The sequence below is a fragment of the Etheostoma spectabile genome, unplaced genomic scaffold (genome assembly GCF_008692095.1).
Source record: "Etheostoma spectabile isolate EspeVRDwgs_2016 unplaced genomic scaffold, UIUC_Espe_1.0 scaffold00006986, whole genome shotgun sequence".
NCBI classification, from domain to species: domain Eukaryota; kingdom Metazoa; phylum Chordata; class Actinopteri; order Perciformes; family Percidae; genus Etheostoma; species Etheostoma spectabile.
In genome coordinates, this window is record NW_022603440.1 from 73,976 (window position 1) to 92,241 (window position 18,266).

Genomic DNA, 18,266 nt, shown 5'->3' on the forward strand with positions numbered 1-18,266 from the left:
CAAATGTTTCTATAAACAATCATCATATAGTCTAATGTTTCTAAATGCTTTTAATAAAATCTATATGTTTCATCATTTGTTCATTTGATCATATCATGATTTCATTCATCAGTTGTCTCTCTTTTCATGTTATTTTTCCTCCCAAAGTCATAATTAAAGCCAGAAAGGCAAAGGTATAACTACTAGGGGGGGGCAGTAGCTCAGTCCGTAGGGAGTTGGGTCGGCTGATTTATTCATCTGACTTGTACAATAACGTCAATGATCGACTTGTTTTAAATGTCGGGGAATGTGGAACAACTTAATGCAAAATGAGTTCAATAAAACACATGCTGATTATTTGATGGATGTATTCTTCCTGTTGTGTCTGTGTTTCAAGTCCTAATTAAAAGGTTAAGTTTCGTTCCATTAAAGGTTCTGTTGTTGTCTCTGCCAGACTCAGATTATTATTCAGTGTCTGACAACATTATGGGATGGATCCCTACAGAGATAGACCTTTTAAATAAAACGTAAGATCCTTTTAGTTTAACATGAAACAGCCCTGAAACCACCATCACCAAACCCACCAGACTCCATGTAAATAATCACTAATTTAGAGTGTATAGAGCAGCATATCTACACCAGACTCTATGTAAATAATCACTACTTTTAGCGTGTATAGAGCAGCATATCTCCACCAGACTCCATGTAAATAATTACTACTTTTAGCGTGTATAGAGCAGCATATCTCCACCAGACTCCATGTAAATAATAACTACTTTTAGCGTGTATAGAGCAGCATAACTCCACCAGACTCCATGTAAATAATCACTACTTTTAGCGTGTACAGAGCAGCATATCTCCACCAGACTCCATGTAAATAATCACTATTTTCGCATGTATAGAGCAGCATATGGTTACATTTATTTCAGCTTAAATGTGTGGTACACCCTTAAGGGATAATATAATAACCAGCGTAGCGTTTAGTACGAATTTCAAATTTTATTGGTAAGTAATATTAACGTAGCGGGGAAACAAAGAAAGCGGAACCAATGTGCGGGTATCTGTACACCACGGTGCCCAGGAGACGGACACTTTCCTCCTCTTTGGAGACGAGGATGGCGGTTTGTTTTCTCACTCTCTGATGTCGTAATTCTGCTTTCCAGGTTGGTACTCGGTAAAAATGACAACAGAAGGTTTCCTTCTGACGTGTGTCTGGTGGACTGAAGCTGTGGGGGGTTAGTTATGGAGTTTATGATGTGGAAAGGCGAGCTAAAGAGCCGCGTTTGTTACCGCGGGAAACGGGTTTCGTAAACAATAGAGCTCGCGGCTAGCTAACAGGTGTGTACTGCGCAGACTCCAACTGAGCTGGAAGACGTAGATGTGACGTGAGCAACGTGTCTGAAAGCTGTAAGTCTTCTGGTAGCTGTTCAAGAGAAATCTCAATCATTCCCAATCAGCAGAGACGGAGAGGTAGGTATATGTTAGGAGATAACATAGGCACAGGCTAATTACTGCTAACTAACATGCTAGGTAACATAAACATAGGCACAGGCTAATTACTGCTAACTAACAGGCTAGTTAACATTAACATAGACATAGACTAATTACTGCTAACTAACATGCTAGTTAGCATAGGGTTGTGTGTGGGATTCTGGATGCTGGTGCTTCCATTGCCTGGTAATTAGTTATTTTGTGGTTTTTAACGTATCCTGACAGGATTGTTAATGTTAAAATGTTTAACTCTTAAAGGGGAGTTCCTTCTAAAAGTTCTACAGAGTATTAGTAAAGGAATGTATTATAAGTTGAACTATTACCCCCAGGAGTATGATGGTTCATGTTTTGACTCTGAAGTCGTTTGAATATTTATTTCCAGCCAAAGAGGGTTCATGATTTCCATGATGACATTAGTATAATGGAGGAGTTTTGGAGGTAGAAAGAAGAGATATATATTATTATTGAAACGGTACAGTAAGGTTGATATTTATTTTGGTAAGGACGAGACTATTTCTGGGAATTTGAGTGTGGAAGATTTTGCCCACTGAAAAATGGGGAGTAAAGAAAATGGTGTTACGGTTCTTAAATTGAAGGAGGGGAATGTTGTTGTTGAGGACTGTTTTATTCTTTTGTGTTTCAGAGAATCTGTAATAAACAGACTGAGATTTGGAGACGAGGACAGCGGTTCGTTCTCTCACTCACTGACTCCGTGATTCTGCTTTCCAGGGTTTTGCCTATGACAGTTAAATAGTGAACCCCAAGAAAAATCATTTGTTACCCCGGTTACTCGATTGTAAACTGGTAACAAATGTAGCTGCATTGTCTCCATTCAAACAGAACATTTGAACATAGTAAAACATGGTCAGCTAGGATTCACTCACACCTCCCATTAGTTCCTCTAACCCTTGTATCATTATCTCCCCCCCCAACCCTAACAAACCCCCCCCCTCTCCCCCTGGGTCTAGCAAGGGCACCATCAGCAGACGTCAAGCTGGCGACCGGAGCAGGAATAAAGGAGGAGGAGCAGCCTGCAGCAGTGAAGGAGGAAGAGGAGGTGGAGCTTTCAGCAGTGAAGGAGGAAGAGGAGGTGGAGCCTGCAGCAGTGAAAGAGGAAGAGGAGGAGTATGTGGTGGAGAAGGTTTTGGACCGCAGAGTGGTGAAGAAAGGAGTAGAGTTTCTACTGAAATGGAAGGGGTTCTCAGAGTAAGTATGAGTCTAGAATATTAACGATTGGTGATTTTGGTCCATATACACACACATTCACACATACTTTCAACATAATTTTCGGCATTCTCAAAGTTGAAGGTTTGGTATTTTGACACTAAGGAATAATCTAAATTAGCAGCTAGTGAGAATGTATTTCCTAAAAAACAAAGTGTGAGGAGATGTTCTTCTGTCTGCACTCACCTTTCCAGTGAGGAGAACACATGGGAGCCACAAGACAACCTGGACCTGGATCTTATCACCGAGTACATGCAGAGACACCAGGAGGAGGAGGAGGAGGAGGAGGGCAAGAGGAAAGGTGTCAGTGAGGCCTCAGGAGACTCAGAGGAGCGAGGGAGCAAGAGGAAGAAGGAGGAGGTGAGTGAAGGAAAGAGGGTTCTCCAGACTGAAGAGACCAGGAATCTAATCTCAATATTAATGAATGCACGCAGACGCTTTCACAAAGAGAGAGAGAGAGACACACACACATAGAGAGAGAGAGATAGATTATTGCTAAATAATAGGGCTGTAATCTCCCAGTCGACTAGTCGATTTATTGGTCAATACGTTCTGGCTCGACCAAAATTCTGATTGGTCGATTTTTTGCCGTGTTAATTTCATCAGGTGGAAGCATAGACCGTTACGTCTATGGGTGGAAAGCACTAATTGCTAATGGGGGTGTTTTCAGATCACCCCTGTTGCACAGGTAACAGTCTGTCTTCAGAACACCCCCCCCCCCTTGTTTTCACTACGTTTGGATTAGCCCAACCCACTGGGGACAGATTGAAGAAAGAACTAGAAAGCCTTGTTTTAGTGGTTTGATGAATATTTATTTAATTGTGTTTAATTTCCAGTCAATCCCCCTCTACCATGTCGAAGACATCGGCAGTGTGGCAGCATTTTACAAAAATAGATAACGGGAAAAAGTTTAATGCAAAGTAACAGTTTGCATATCGCAGCTCGACTACAAACATGGAATATCACCTAAAAACGGTAAGCTAACTTTTCTGCGTTAGGTCGCCCTGTCTGTTTTGAGTAGGCTAGCTAAAAAAACATATCCGAATTGGCAAATTTCATAGTCTAATTGTTTTATGACTACCGGTGCACCCTCCCGCAACTCTGTTCTATTTGTGTCTCAGCCGCTCCGTGCGAGGACATTCACAGCGCGCTGATGCAGCGCGCTGTGAATGTCCGAGCCGACAGACGAGTGTCATTTCAGTGCAAAATAATTAGGTCAAAAATTATTTAATATACTGCAAATAGCCTACAAGGACAAATACTGTGGGACAGTACAGTAAATTAATCTTGCATTTTTCTGCCCGTCCGGTGGCGGCTGCGATAGCAGTTACCATCAGAAACACTGGTGCAAATACAGGTTTGCCTCTCATGCTTAACAATATACAGCTGTGTTAATAACAATTAAAACTGTGGACAAATGTCAGAATCGTGACACTGGCGCTGTCGCCGCTCTGTCTCTGTAGCTTGGAGCCGTGGGGGGGGGGGGGGCTGCACGGAGAATAAGAGGAGAGAGAGTAAGACGAGAGAGCCAAACACAGGCACGGCTTTGCAGAAGAAATGGGTCATGTAACGTAAAATTAAACCATGTCGATATAAACAACATTGCTTCGCTTGTGGAGAGGCAGAGGATGCGACCTAGAGGGAAAATATTACTCACGCCCTAGAGATCTGTGAGCTGACAGACACTAACTAGCACCGACTAGCACTGGTCACTGCTGTTCTCTGAATAACACAGACAGGACAAAATGGTGCGTTTACTGGTAAACTGGTAAATCTTGAGATCGACATATAACCGACTGTTAACTGTTGAGTTCCCCCCCCCCGTAACTCTGTCTTCTGTGACTGTCTCCATCTAGAAACTAAGCTGCGCCGTGCAGACAACTCTGACTGGCTCATGATCAGACAGTGGTTTACGGAGCGGTAGATGGGCTTTTGCCGAAAATCCCGGAGTTAAATTTAATCGTGGGAAGCCCAAATCGTGATCGTGATTAAAATTTGATTACTTGTTCAGTCCTACGTTGCACCTCAAACTTGCCCAAAACCTTTGGACCCCACTGTATTCCCTTAAAGAAGCGACCAGGCCTGCCTTGTTGCACCATCAAATGTCTTTCTGAACTTTCCATTTTCACACAGGAACATCTCGAGATGTTCTGCTAAATGAAGTGTGGTTGGTCCAGGCTACTGTGCATGTAGCTTGTAGCTCCAGTTAATAACTTTTGGGCCTTACATTTTAGTAGTTCTTTCAGTTTGAATGCAGGAGATACTTGAACCTCTGAAGTCCTATGGATTGGTCCCCTCATCAGCCCTTGCATTTTCTCCATTCAAACAGAAGATTTTAATCTTGTAAAACATGGTCAACTAGAATTCACTCCTGATCATTATCTCTGCATGTTCCCCCCCACCTCCATGGGTCTACTAAAGGCACCTTCAGCAGACGGCAAGCTGGCGACCAGAGCAGGAAAGAAGGGCAAGAAGGAGGAGGAGGTGGAAGTGGAAGAAGAGGAATATGTGGTGGAGAAGGTTTTGGACCGCAGAGTGGTGAAGGGAAGAGTGGAGTTTCTGCTGAAATGGAAGGGCTTCTCAGAGTAAGTATGAGTCTAGAATATTAATACTTGGTGTTCTTCGTCCTGAGATATATATTTACATATTGCAAATAAGTGTCAGCATGGTATCATGCCCTCAAAGTTGAAGGTTTGGTATTATGACACTACGTTGCAGACCCACAAATAACCTTACAAGATGGCAATAGAAAAAAGGAATAATAGGAATGAGGAATTAGAGTGAGAATGTATTGTCTAAAAACAAAGTGATGTTCTTCTGTCTGCACTCACCTTTCCAGTGAGGAGAACACATGGGAGCCACAAGACAACCTGGACCTGGACCTTATCACTGAGTACATCCAGAAACACAAGGAGACGGAGGAGAAGAAGAAGAAGAAGGGCAAGAGGAAAGGTGTCAGGGAGGAGGAGGTGAGTGAAGGAAAGAGGGTACTCCAGACTGAAGAGTCCCAGAAATCTAATGTCAATATTAAAAAATGCACACAGGTCTTTTAGGATTTATGTTTTATACCGTAATTCCTCTAAGAAAAACTGTAGTCAATTAAACTGCGGCCCTCTGATAGTGGCTGGGGGGGCAACACGGATAAATAAAGGCCGGGAAAAATCAGTGTGGATAATCTCCTTGGTGCCTTTCATATAATGTGCACTCACGTTTATCGCCATGTACATTTCTACCAATTTAACGTAACAGATTCAACAATACATTCATGCTTTGTTTTTCTGGATTATGTTTCTCATGTAAAGTATTTTTTGTTATCACATTTTTATTTTTGATCTAATTAAGAAACGAGTGCCAACCAATCCCCTGAGTCGGAGAGGCTGATGACCCCTACAGATACTAGATCAAGTTCAACTGGGAGTCAAACACTCCCACAAAGAAAAGTTTCCAGCACTACCAATCCCAGACCATCCCCCGGTTGTTACCGCTTGGCTCAAGGCCGCCAACAAAAAGGCCACGCAGATATATCAACCCAAACTTTATTAACACACACACACACACACAGAGCGTAACCATGGTAATGCAGCAGTGGAACTTAGACACAGACATGCTGTGAACGATGCTTCTGGTTTTACTTAGCTCGCTCCACCATGGCGCCTTACTAACTCACTCACTCTGTCTGTTGATCTACAAACGCAGATCAATGGACATGCATGTATTGTTGGGGGGGTGTATGAGGCCACCCCCATTTCCACCAATCATTACATCTTTGAATGTAAAACCTTTACATACAGTTGTGTTCAGAATAACAGCAATGTTTTTAAAGAAGTGAATAACGCTCAAAATCCTTAGAATAGCTTTTAATTCCATAATGCCAATGCATTGGGAACACTGCCCATTCATTTCCAAATCAAAACACGACCAACATGGATCAAGTTTGTGTTCTACCTTTACAGGAAGTGAAGAAAAACGAATATTAGCAGTATTTGCAAGAAAATGAAATCATGAATGTATTGGTCTCTGACCAGTCTGCCATTATTATCATCTGGGAATATCGCCACATTAATATCATCACACTTAATCTCCTGAGCACGTCCTGTAGAAACCTGAGGCTGAGACCACGGACGCTGCGCTGCTCATCTCTGCTTTTACAGAGAGAGTGGACACTGACGCGACCCGCAAGTCTGCTGGCAGGCAATAGCCACCGGCCACCGGGCACCGGGCAGCAGCCACCGGGCAGAAGCGGCCGCACGCCAGGCAGCCTCGACATAGTACCGTCCCACCGGGAAAAGTCCCACTCCGCATCAGGGTGCCAGTGCAACCATTTCTAACATCTAAACAACTGTAGTAGGGTTTAAATCAAACTCGCGAAAACAAAAGTGACAAGTAGGCTAATGCATGTTAATAAAAATAAAGCAGAACACATGCAGAAGACAACGCAACAACTGTAAAACACGTTTATTTCGGATCAGAGCAGCAGCTGATTTGACACATGAGACTCCAGGATTAATCTTAGCCTGGCTGTTAGCCTGCTCTGGACCAGGCTAGCCGCAAAGAATAAATCTCCATGGTAACTTGGCTGGGCTTAATTCAATCTGGTTTCGTGCAACCGAGTCCAAGCTAAATTCATCCAGGATAACTTGAATATCCCGGCTTAATCCCTTATCCTAGTTTCGTGCAACAGGCCCCAGGTATTCCATCCCAGGACCATTGAACTACATCCCATAATTCCTCTGCATTACTGGGTTTGGGCTCAGAAACAGCATTTATGATGTCACCCTACAATTGTTCTATGGGATTGAGGTCTGGGGATCGGGCTGGCCGCTTCATAACATCCATAAGGTTCATCTGGAACCAAGACTTTGCTCCTTCCTGGTGTGTTTGGGTATTTGTCTTGTTGAAAGACCCGTTTCAAAGGCATTTCCTCTTCAGCATAAGGCAACATGACCTCTTCAAGTATTCTGATGTATTGAAACTGATCCATGATCCCTGGTATGTGATAAACAGGCCCAACACCACAGTATGAGAAACCTCCCATAACCACCCTGCTTTACTGTCTTCACAGTGGACTGGGGCTTGATTTCAGTGCAGGGGGGTCGGGGGGTCGGAGGACAAACTGTCTGCGGCTCCTAGACCCAAAAAGAACAGTTTACCTCTCATCAATCCCCAGGATGTTGCTCCATTTCTCCGTTGGTCAGTCAATGTGTCCTTTGGTTGTTTCCCACGTCAGTCAGGCGTTGGATGCCATTTCAAGGCATTTTAAATAATTTTGGCGGAGTAGCTTCTAATCTTCTGCACTTCTTTATATGTTTTCAACTCATATCAACTTTTTAATCAAAGTCCTCTGTTCCTCAGAGCAATGTCTGGAACGAGCCATTTTGCTGAGTATTTCGGTGTGAAATGCACTATAACCAGCATGCACAACATGTTCTTGCTTCCTTCCTTAAATATGTATATTTATACAGTATATAGATTAAATACGGGCCATAACTGACACCTGTTTCTTCACAGAATCAATCACCTCACTAATTGAACACAACACTATTATTTTGAACATGCTCCTTTCAATTACAGATTAAATTCCACAGAATGAGCAGCATGCATACCATGACTGTTGGTTTTCTAGGACTTTTATTATTTGCCATGTAGAAATATCACTTTTACCAAAAAATATGATTTGAGTTTAGTGATGCTATTATTTTGAACACAACTGTACATCAAAGCTATTTTTTAAACGTCCATGACCACGACATATGCGCCTGTGTTTGTCAGAGGCATCAGTGATGTTCAGCAGTTTTGTTCCAGAGCACAGCAGAAAGCTCTGCTGAGCTTCAGAAATGCTTGAGGAAATGGAGCTTGTGTGGACAATACCACATTCCACTACCATATTACTTACTTACACAATACTGCTGGCTATACAAGTTTGATTTAGCAAAAACAACCTAAAACAAAAGGTCAAAGGTCAACTGGTGCCCCTCATTGCTAATGCCTATCAGGGACAATAGTTCCAATTTACTTTACTGGAGTAGAGCTGTTCCAGCAACATGAAGACAACACAGTAACCCCTACAGATACCAGTGAGAGCTAAAAATCTGTGGGAAAATGTTACAGTTACAGCTTTCCCGGTACTAAAATCCCGGATGATCCCCCATTTGTTACCGGCTGGCTAAAAGGCTGGCAACAAAATGGAGGCCACACATAAATTGTTCAAAAGTAGTTTATTTACCACAAACTAACCAACACTGGATGTTACATTTCCCATAATGCAACTCCATAATAGTAATGTTGGCAGATAATTAAGAAAAGTATTGCGTCAGTCAAACAATATCCCATAGACATGCTCTAAATGTTGTTTCTAGTTTAAGATAGAGCTCTACAGCATGGCACCTCACTAACTCACTCTCTTGGTTTTTCTCTGTTGATAGAAACGGAGAGGAAGAGGAGTCAAACGTCACCGCTGTCAGCAGTGTGACAAATCCTTCACATCATCAGGATATTTAAAGATTCATCAGAGAGTTCACACTGGAGAGAAGCCTTACAGCTGTGATCAATGTGGGGCAGCTTTTTCTCGTGGTGATGCCCTTAAATCTCACCAGCGCATTCACACTGGAGAGAAGCCGTACTGGTGTGAACAATGTGGGGAAACGTTTTCTCATAGTGGTAGCCTTAAAACTCACCAGCGCATTCACACTGGAGAGAAGCCGTACAGCTGTGAACAATGTGGGGAAACGTTTTCTCATAGTGGTAGCCTTAAAATTCACCAGCGCATTCACACTGGAGAGAAACCGTACAGCTGTGAACAATGTGGGAAAACGTTTGCTCATAGGAGTTACTTTAAAACTCACCAGCGCATTCACACTGGAGAGAAGCCGTACTGGTGTGAACAATGTGGGGAAACATTTTCTCATAGTGGTAACCTTAAAACTCACCAGCGTATTCACAGTGGAGAGAAGCCGTACAGCTGTGAACAATGTGGAAAAACCTTTACTCATAGGAGTCACCTTAAAACTCACCAGCGCATTCACTCTGGAGAAAAGCCGTACTGGTGTGAACAATGTGGGGAAACCTTTTCTCGGAGTGATCACCTTAAAACTCACCAGCGCATTCACACTGGAGAGAAGCCGTACTGGTGTGAACAATGTGGGGAAACATTTTCTCGGAGTAATCACCTTAAAACTCACCAGCGCATTCACACTGCCTTGTTGTGAACATGTTTCAGAGCCAAGCTGTTTCCTCCTCCTCATGCCCTCATAGCTGTTGTTATATTCTGATCTTCTCTCCACATTGAAGGCTGACCAGCAGTAACTTTTATCTTCTGATCAGCATGTATGTTATTGTGGATCAGCTGGACTGTTTTCTGCCTTTCCTCAGAACCCTTTACCATTTAGGGACCAGAATCGGTGCCTGAACCCGTTCTTTTAAAAATATATTTTTTAAATGTATGTTTAAATAAAAAAAAGGGAGCACAACAAGACAGCCAGCAACATTTAAGAACAGCTTGTTTATTTCTATATGGTCCAAATTAAATGTAAGAAAAAATATGTAATAACATATTTCTCCAGTAAATTGCTGTTAAACGACAAAAACAACCACTAGATGGAAAAAGGCAGCCCTGGTGTTTCAGTAGCACCAAAATGAGGCCCCAAAATCCCCGTTACTATTCGGTCCGATAGATACCGGGTGTTAAGGTACCGGTGCCGTACTAGCACCGGGTTTCGGTACCCAACCCTAACCACAATGTACCCACAGTGGGAAGGAGAAGGCCCAAAGGAGAAACATTAAGACGTTTAAAGATGTTTTGGTTGGAAAACGTAGACATGTTTGAAACTTTTTGATTTTGTAAAAACCCTTCTCATCTCTAGAAACATGGCTGACAGAAAGTCAATGTAATTTTTATTTTAGAAAAACATTTTTGTCACCCTTATATACTGGGTTTAGAAATATTTGTGTAAATTGGTCCTCTCATCATTACCAACAAACTAGAAGTTGGCCATTTTTAATTGTTCGCTCTCAAGTTATTGTTTTGTAGTTAAAATAAAAGAAATTAAACAAGGCCTCATGCTGATTATTTGAGACTTGATATGGTGGATTTATCCTTCCTGACGTTTCTGTGTTTAAACTCCTTGATAAGAGAACGTTTCCATCCACTAAAAGTGCTGAAAGACTCAGATTATTATTCTAAGTGTGTGACAACATTATTAGGGGGGGATCCCTACAGAAATAGACCTTTTAGATAGAAAAATGAAGGTGATTTTCTTAATAAACCAAGTGATATAGCAAATTGTGTCAATGATTATTTCGTAAATAAAATAATCTTAATAATACTACACAGTTACACAACACGGATTTGTCAAAAACATTGATAAATTAAAGCTGCAAGCAGCGATGGAGGGCCCTCGCTAACCCGCGCCAGTCGGGGTTACTGGCGGACGCCTCTCCTTGCGACCGCGCATTTGCGCGTCACTCGTACGCTGAAAATTGTCGCCAATGAAAAGGGAACTCCGTGCTGAGTTCATTGATACCTCACACAAGCCTATATGTCATACAGGTCATTATCTGTGAAAGGGGGCGTGGCCGCATCATAAGGGGGCGTGTCAGACATCACCAATAAAAAAGGAAGTCTCTGCTGAGTTCATTGATACCTTACACAAGCCTATACGTCATACAGCTCCTTATCTGGGAAAGGGGGCGTGGCCGCATCATAGGGGGCGGGTCAAACATCACCAATAAAAAGGGAAGTTTCTGCTGAGTTCAATGACACCTCACATAAGTACCTACGTTAAACGGTTCAAATGTTATGAAAGGGGGCGTGGCCTGAGTGACTGGGCGTGGTCATAATATAGGGTCCGCCTCACTATCACATGTAGACCACACGTTCTAAGTTTCATGTAAATCGGATGATGTTTGTCATATAAGGCTTATTTCCTGTTGCCAGGTGGTGGCGCTATCTCCAAAACTCCATAATGGTGTGTAGATGTAGTCAGGGGTGGCCTTTGATGAATCCTGAAAAGTGTCAAGCAGATACGACAACGTACACTGGAGTTACAGCCAATTTCATCTTCATCGCTAAACACCCAAAATGGCCGCCATGCCACGCCCACACCGTATGACGAAAAGTTTTTCTTTTAATAACTTTTCATCTTCAACATCTTGAGATGACACACACCAAGTTTGAAGATGATCGGATGAAATCTCTAGGAGGAGTTCGTTAAAGTATAGCACCTTGTCTTTTAGGCCTACTTCCTGTTGCCACTAGGGGGCGCTATGACTTTGAGCCAATAGCTGCGTTTAGATGTCGTCAGGGGCGGACTCTGATGAATCCTGAAAAGTTTCGAGCTAATCGGACAACGTACGCTCGAGTTACACCCACTTCCTAATTCGGTGGCGAATCGCACAAAATGGCCGCCACGCCCTATGACGAAAAGTTTTTCTTTTAATAACTTTTCATCGTTAACATGTTAAGATGACACACACCAAGTTTGAAGATGATCGGACGAAAGCTCTAGGAGGAGTTCGTTAAAGTACGACATGTGGAAATGGGCAAAATCGCACTAATTTCGCACATTCAAAACAAAATGGCGGACTTCCTGTTGGGTTTAGGGGGGGGCTACCATGGAGTTTTATGTCCGCCCTGCCATGATACATATGTGTACCAAGTTTCGTGAGTCTACGATAAACGTAGTGCAGGGGCTGAATTTTCGTAATATTGTAGGTGGCGCTAGCGAGCCATTTTTGTGCGCCCATTCCCGAAACCATTAAAATACGTAAATTTTCACCAGACTTGATGCGACCGCCAAATTTGGTGAGTTTTTGAATATGATAAGTCCTCCAAAAAGGCAATTCATTTGACGGAAAAAGAAAGAATAATAATAATTAAAGCTGCAAGCAGCGATGGAGGGCCCTCGCTAACCCGCGCCAGTCGGGGTTACTGGCGAACGCCTCCCCTTGCGACCGCGCATTTGCGCGTCACTCGCACGCTGAAAATCGTCGCCAATGAAAAGGGAACTTCCCGCTGAGTTCATTGATACCTCACACAAGCCTATACGTCATACAAGTCATTATCTGTGAAAGGGGGCGTGGCCGCATAATAGTGGGGCGGGTCAAACATCACCAATAAAAAAAGAAGTCCCTGCTGAGTTCATTGATACCTTACACAAGCCTATATGTCATACAAGTCATTATCTGTGAAAGGGGGCGTGGCCGCATAATAGTGGGGTGGGTCAAACATCACCAATAAAAAAAGAAGTCCCTGCTGAGGTCATTGATACCTCACACAAGCCTATACGTCATACAAGTCATTATCTGTGAAAGGGGGCGTGGCCGCATCATATTGGGGCGGGTCAAACGTCACCAATAAAAAAGGAAGTCCCTGCTGAGTTCATTGATACCTTACACAAGCCTATATGTCATACAAGTCATTATCTGTGAAAGGGGGCGTGGCCGCATAATAGTGGGGCGGGTCAAACATCACCAATAAAAAAAGAAGTCCCTGCTGAGTTCATTGATACCTTACACGAGCCTATACGTCATACAACTCACTATCTGTGGAAGGGGGCGTGGCCGCATCATAAGGGGGCGTGTCAAACATCACCAATAAAAAAGGAAGTCTCTGCTGAGTTCTATGGCATCTCACACAAGACTGTACCTATAACGGTTCAAATGTTATGAAAGGGGGCGTGGCCTGAGTGACTGGGCGTGGTCAAAATATAGGGGCCGCCTCAGTATCACATGTAGACCACACATTTTAAGTTTCATTTAAATCGGATGATGTTTGTCATATAAGGCTTATTTCCTGTTGCCAGGTGGTGGCGCTATCTCCAAAACTCCATAATGGTGTGTAGATGTAGTCAGGGGCGGCCGCTGATGAATCCTAAAAAGTTTCAAGCAGATTCGACACAGTACACTGTAGTTACAGCCACTTTCTCCTTCATCGCTAAACACCCAAAATGGCCGCCATGCCACGCCCACACCGTATGACGAAAAGTTTTTCTTTTAATAACTTTTCATCGTTAACATGTTAAGATGATCCACACCAAGTTTGAAGTTGATCGGATGAAATCTCTAGGAGGAGTTCGTTAAAGTATGGCACCTTGTCTTTTAGGCCTACTTCCTGTTGCCAATAGGGGGCGCTATGACTTTGAGCCAATAGCTGCGTGTAGATGTCGTCAGGGGCGGACTCTGATGAATCCTGAAAAATTTTAAGCAGATTCGACAAAGTACACTGTAGTTAAAGCCACTTTCTCAGTGATCGCTAAACATTCAAAATGGCCGCCATGCCACGCCCACACCGTTTGACGAAAAGTTTTTCTTTTAATAACTTTTCATCTTGAACATCTTGAGATGATACAGACCAAGTTTGAAGTTGATCGGATGAAATCTCTAGGAGGAGTTCGTTAAAGTATAGCACCTTGTCTTTTAGAACTACTTCCTGTTGCCACTAGGGGGCGCTATGACTTTGAGCGAATTTCGGCATGTAGATGTCGTCAGGGGCGGACTCTGATGAATTGTGGAAAGTTTCAAGCCGATTGGACAATGTACAGTCAAGTTACACTCACTTCCTGTCAGACGGCATATTTCCTGTTGCCAGGTGGTGGCGCTATCTCCAAAAGTCCATATTGGCCTGTAGGTGTCCTCAGGCCAGGACTCTTGGTGTTTGTGGGAAATTTCAAGCAGATACGACAACGTACACTGTAGTTACAGCCAATTTCATCTTCATCGCTAAACACCCAAAATGGCCGCCATGCCACGCCCACACCGTATGACGAAAAGTTTTTCTTTTAATAACTTTTCATCGGTAACATCTTGAGATGACACACACCAAGTTTGAAGATGTTCGGATGAAATCTCTAGGAGGAGTTCGTTAAAGTATAGCACCTTGTCTTTTAGGCCTACTTCCTGTTGCCACTAGGGGGCGCTATGACTTTGAGCCAATAGCGGCATTTAGATGTTGTCAGGGGCGGACTCTGATGAGTCGTGGAAAGTTTCGAGCTAATTGGACAACGTACGCTCGAGTTACACCCACTTCCTGTTTCGGTGGCGAATCGCACAAAATGGCCGCCCCGCCACGGCCACGCCCTATGACGAAAAGTTTTTCTTTTAATAACTTTTCATCGTTAACATGTTAAGATGACACACACCAAGTTTGAAGCTGATCGGACAAAAGCTCTAGGAGGAGTTCGTTAAAGTACGACAAGTGGAAACGGCCAAAATCGCACTAATTTCGCACATTCAAAACAAAATGGCGGACTTCCTGTTGGGTTTAGGGGGGGGCTACCATGGAGTTTTATGTCCGCCCTGCCATGATACATATGTGTACCAAGTTTCGTGAGTCTACGTTAAACGTAGTGTAGGGGCTGAATTTTCGTAATATTGTAGGTGGCGCTAGCGAGCCATTTTTGTGCGCCTATTCCCGAAACCATTAAAATACGTAAATTTTCACCAGACTTGATGCGACCGCCAAATTTGGTGAGTTTTTGAATATGATAAGTCCTCCAAAAAGGCAATTCATTTGACGGAAAATAATAATAATAATAATAATAATATAATAATAATTCCTTCAGTTCCAATAGGGCCTTCGCCGCCTGTCGGCGCTCGGGCCCTAATTAAAGCTGCAAGCAGCGATGGAGGGCCCTCGCTAACCCGCGCCAGTCGGGGTTACTGGCGGACGCCTCTCCTTGCGACCGCGCAATAAAGCATCACTCGTACGCTGAAAATCGTCGCCCATGAAAAGTGAACTCCCTGCTGAGTTCATTGATACCTCACACAAGCCTATACGTCATACAAGTCATTATCTGTGAAAGGGGGCGTGGCCGCATCATATTGGGGCGGGTCAAACTCACAATAAAAAGGAAGTCTCTGCTGAGTTCATTGATACCTTACACAAGCCTATACGTCATACAGGTCATTATCTGTGAAAGGGGGCGTGGCCGCATCATAAGGGGGCGTGTCAGACATCACCAATAAAAAAGGAAGTCTCTGCTGAGTTCATTGATACCTCACACATACGTCATACAGCTCATTATCCTTGAAAGGGGCGTGGCCGCATCATATTGGGGCGGGTCAAACGTCACCAATAAAAAAGGAAGTCCCTGCTGAGTTCATTGATACCTTACACAAGCCTATACGTCATACAGGTCACTATCTGTGGAAGGGGGCGTGGCCGCATCATAAGGGGGCGTGTCAAACATCACCAATAAAAAAGGAAGTCTCTGCTGAGTTCATTGATACCTCACACAAGCCTATACGCCATACAGGTCACTATCTGTGGAAGGGGGCGTGGCCGCAACATAAGGGGGCGTGTCAAACATCACCAATAAAAAAGGAAGTCTCTGCTGAGTTCATTGATACCTTACACAAGCCTATACGTCATACAGGTCACTATCTGTGGAAGGGGGCGTGGCCGCATCATAAGGGGGCGTGTCAAACATCACCAATAAAAAAGGAAGTCTCTGCTGAGTTCATTGATACCTTACACAAGCCTATACGTCATACAGGTCACTATCTGTGGAAGGGGGCGTGGTCGCATCATAAGGGGGCGTGTTCAAACATCACCAATAAAAAGGAAGTCTCTGCTGAGTTCTATGGCATCTCACACAAGACTGTACCTATACGGTTCAAATGTTATGAAAGGGGGCGTGGCCTGAGTGACTGGGCGTGGTCATAATATAGGGGCCGCCTCACTTCACATGTAGACCACACATTCTAAGTTTCATGTAAATCGGATGATGTTTGTCTTATAAGGCATATTTCTTGTTGCCAGATGGTGGCGCTATCTCCAAAACTCCATATTGGCCTAGGTGTCCTCAGGGCGGGACTATTGGTGTTTGTGGGAAATTTCCAGCAGATCCGACAACGTACACTGTAGTTACTGCCACTTAATTCTTCATCGCTAAACACTCAAAATGGACGTCATGCCACGCCCACACCGTATGACGAAAAGTTTTCTTTTAATAACTTTTCATCTACAACATCTTGAGATGATACAGACCAAGTTTGAAGTTGATCGGATGAAATCTCTAGGAGGAGTTCGTTAAAGTATAGCACCTTGTCTTTTAGAACTACTTCCTGTTGCCACTAGGGGGCGCTATGACTGTGAGCGAATTTCGGCATGTAGATGTCGTCAGGGCCGGACTCTGATGAAACCTGGAAAGTTTTGAGGCAATCGGACAATGTCCCTCAAGTTACACTCACTTCCTGTTATAAGGCATATTTCCTTTTGCCAGATGGTGGCGCTATCTCAAAAGTAAATTTTGGCTGTAGGTGTCCTCAGGCCTGGACTCTTGGTGTTTGTGGGAAATTTCAAGCAGATACGACAACGTACACTGTAGTTACAGCCAATTTCATCTTCATCGCTAAACACACAAAATGGCCGCCATGCCACGCCCCACCGTTTGACGAAAGTTTTTCTTTAATAACTTTTCATCGGTAACATCTTAGGATGATACACACCAAGTTGAAGATGACGGATGAAATCTCTAGGAGGAGTTCGTTAAAGTATAGAACCTTGTCTTTTAGGCCTACTTCCTGTTGCCACTAGGGGGCGCTATGACTTTGAGCCAATAGCGGCGTGGAGATGTCGTCAGGGGCGGACTCTGATGATCGTGGAAAGTTTCAAACCAATCGGACAACGTACGCTCAAGTTACACCCACTTCCTGTTTCGGTGGCGAATCGCACAAAATGGCTGCCCCGCCACTGCCACGCCCTATGACGAAAAGTTTTCTTTTAATAACTTTTCATCGTTAACATGTTAAGATGACACACACCAAGTTTGAAGATGATCGGACGAAAGCTCTAGGAGGAGTTCGTTAAAGTACGACATGTGGAAATGGGCAAAATCGCACTAATTTCGCACATTCAAAACAAAATGGCGGACTTCCTGTTGGGTTTAGGGGGGGGCTACCATGGAGTTTTATGTCCGCCCTGCCATGATACATATGTGTACCAAGTTTCGTGACTCTACGTTAATCGAGCTGCAGGGGCTGAATTTTCATAATATTGTAGGTGGCGCTAGCGAGCCATTTTTGTGCGCCTATTCCCGAAACCATTAAAATACGTAAATTTTCACCAGACTTGATGCGACCGCCAAATTTGGTGAGTTTTTGAATATGATAAGTCCTCCAAAAAGGCAATTCATTTGACGGAAAATAATAATAATAATTAAAGCTGCAAGCAGCGATGGAGGGCCCTCGCTAACCCGCGCCAGTCGGGGTTACCTGCGGACGCCTCTCCTTGCGACCCGCGCATTTGCGCGTCACTCACACCTGAAAAATCGTCGCCAATGAAAAGGGAACTCCCTGCTGAGTTCATTGATACCTCACACAAGCCTAAAAATCATACAGGCATACAGGTCAATATGTGCGAAGGGGCGTGGCCGCATCATAGGGGGGCTGTCAAACATCACCAATAAAAAAGGAAGTTCTGCTGAGTTCATTGATACTTACAACAAGCCTATACGTCATACAAGTCACTATCTGTGAAAGGGCGTGGCCGCATAATAGTGGGGCGGGTCAAACATCACCAATAAAAAAGGGAAGTCTCTGCTGAGTTCATTGATACCTCACACAAGCCTATACGT

At 43.7% G+C, this 18,266-nt stretch overlaps 1 long non-coding RNA gene across 1 annotated transcript; it reads left to right on the forward strand.

The window, feature by feature from the left end:
* The first annotated feature begins 406 nt into the window (after nucleotides 1–406).
* On the forward strand, nucleotides 407–10,929 carry LOC116678315 (uncharacterized). Its single transcript, XR_004329215.1, has 3 exons — nucleotides 407–422; nucleotides 7,926–7,927; nucleotides 10,846–10,929. It is a non-coding gene; the product is annotated as an uncharacterized LOC116678315 (long non-coding RNA).
* The last annotated feature ends 7,337 nt before the right edge of the window (nucleotides 10,930–18,266 follow it).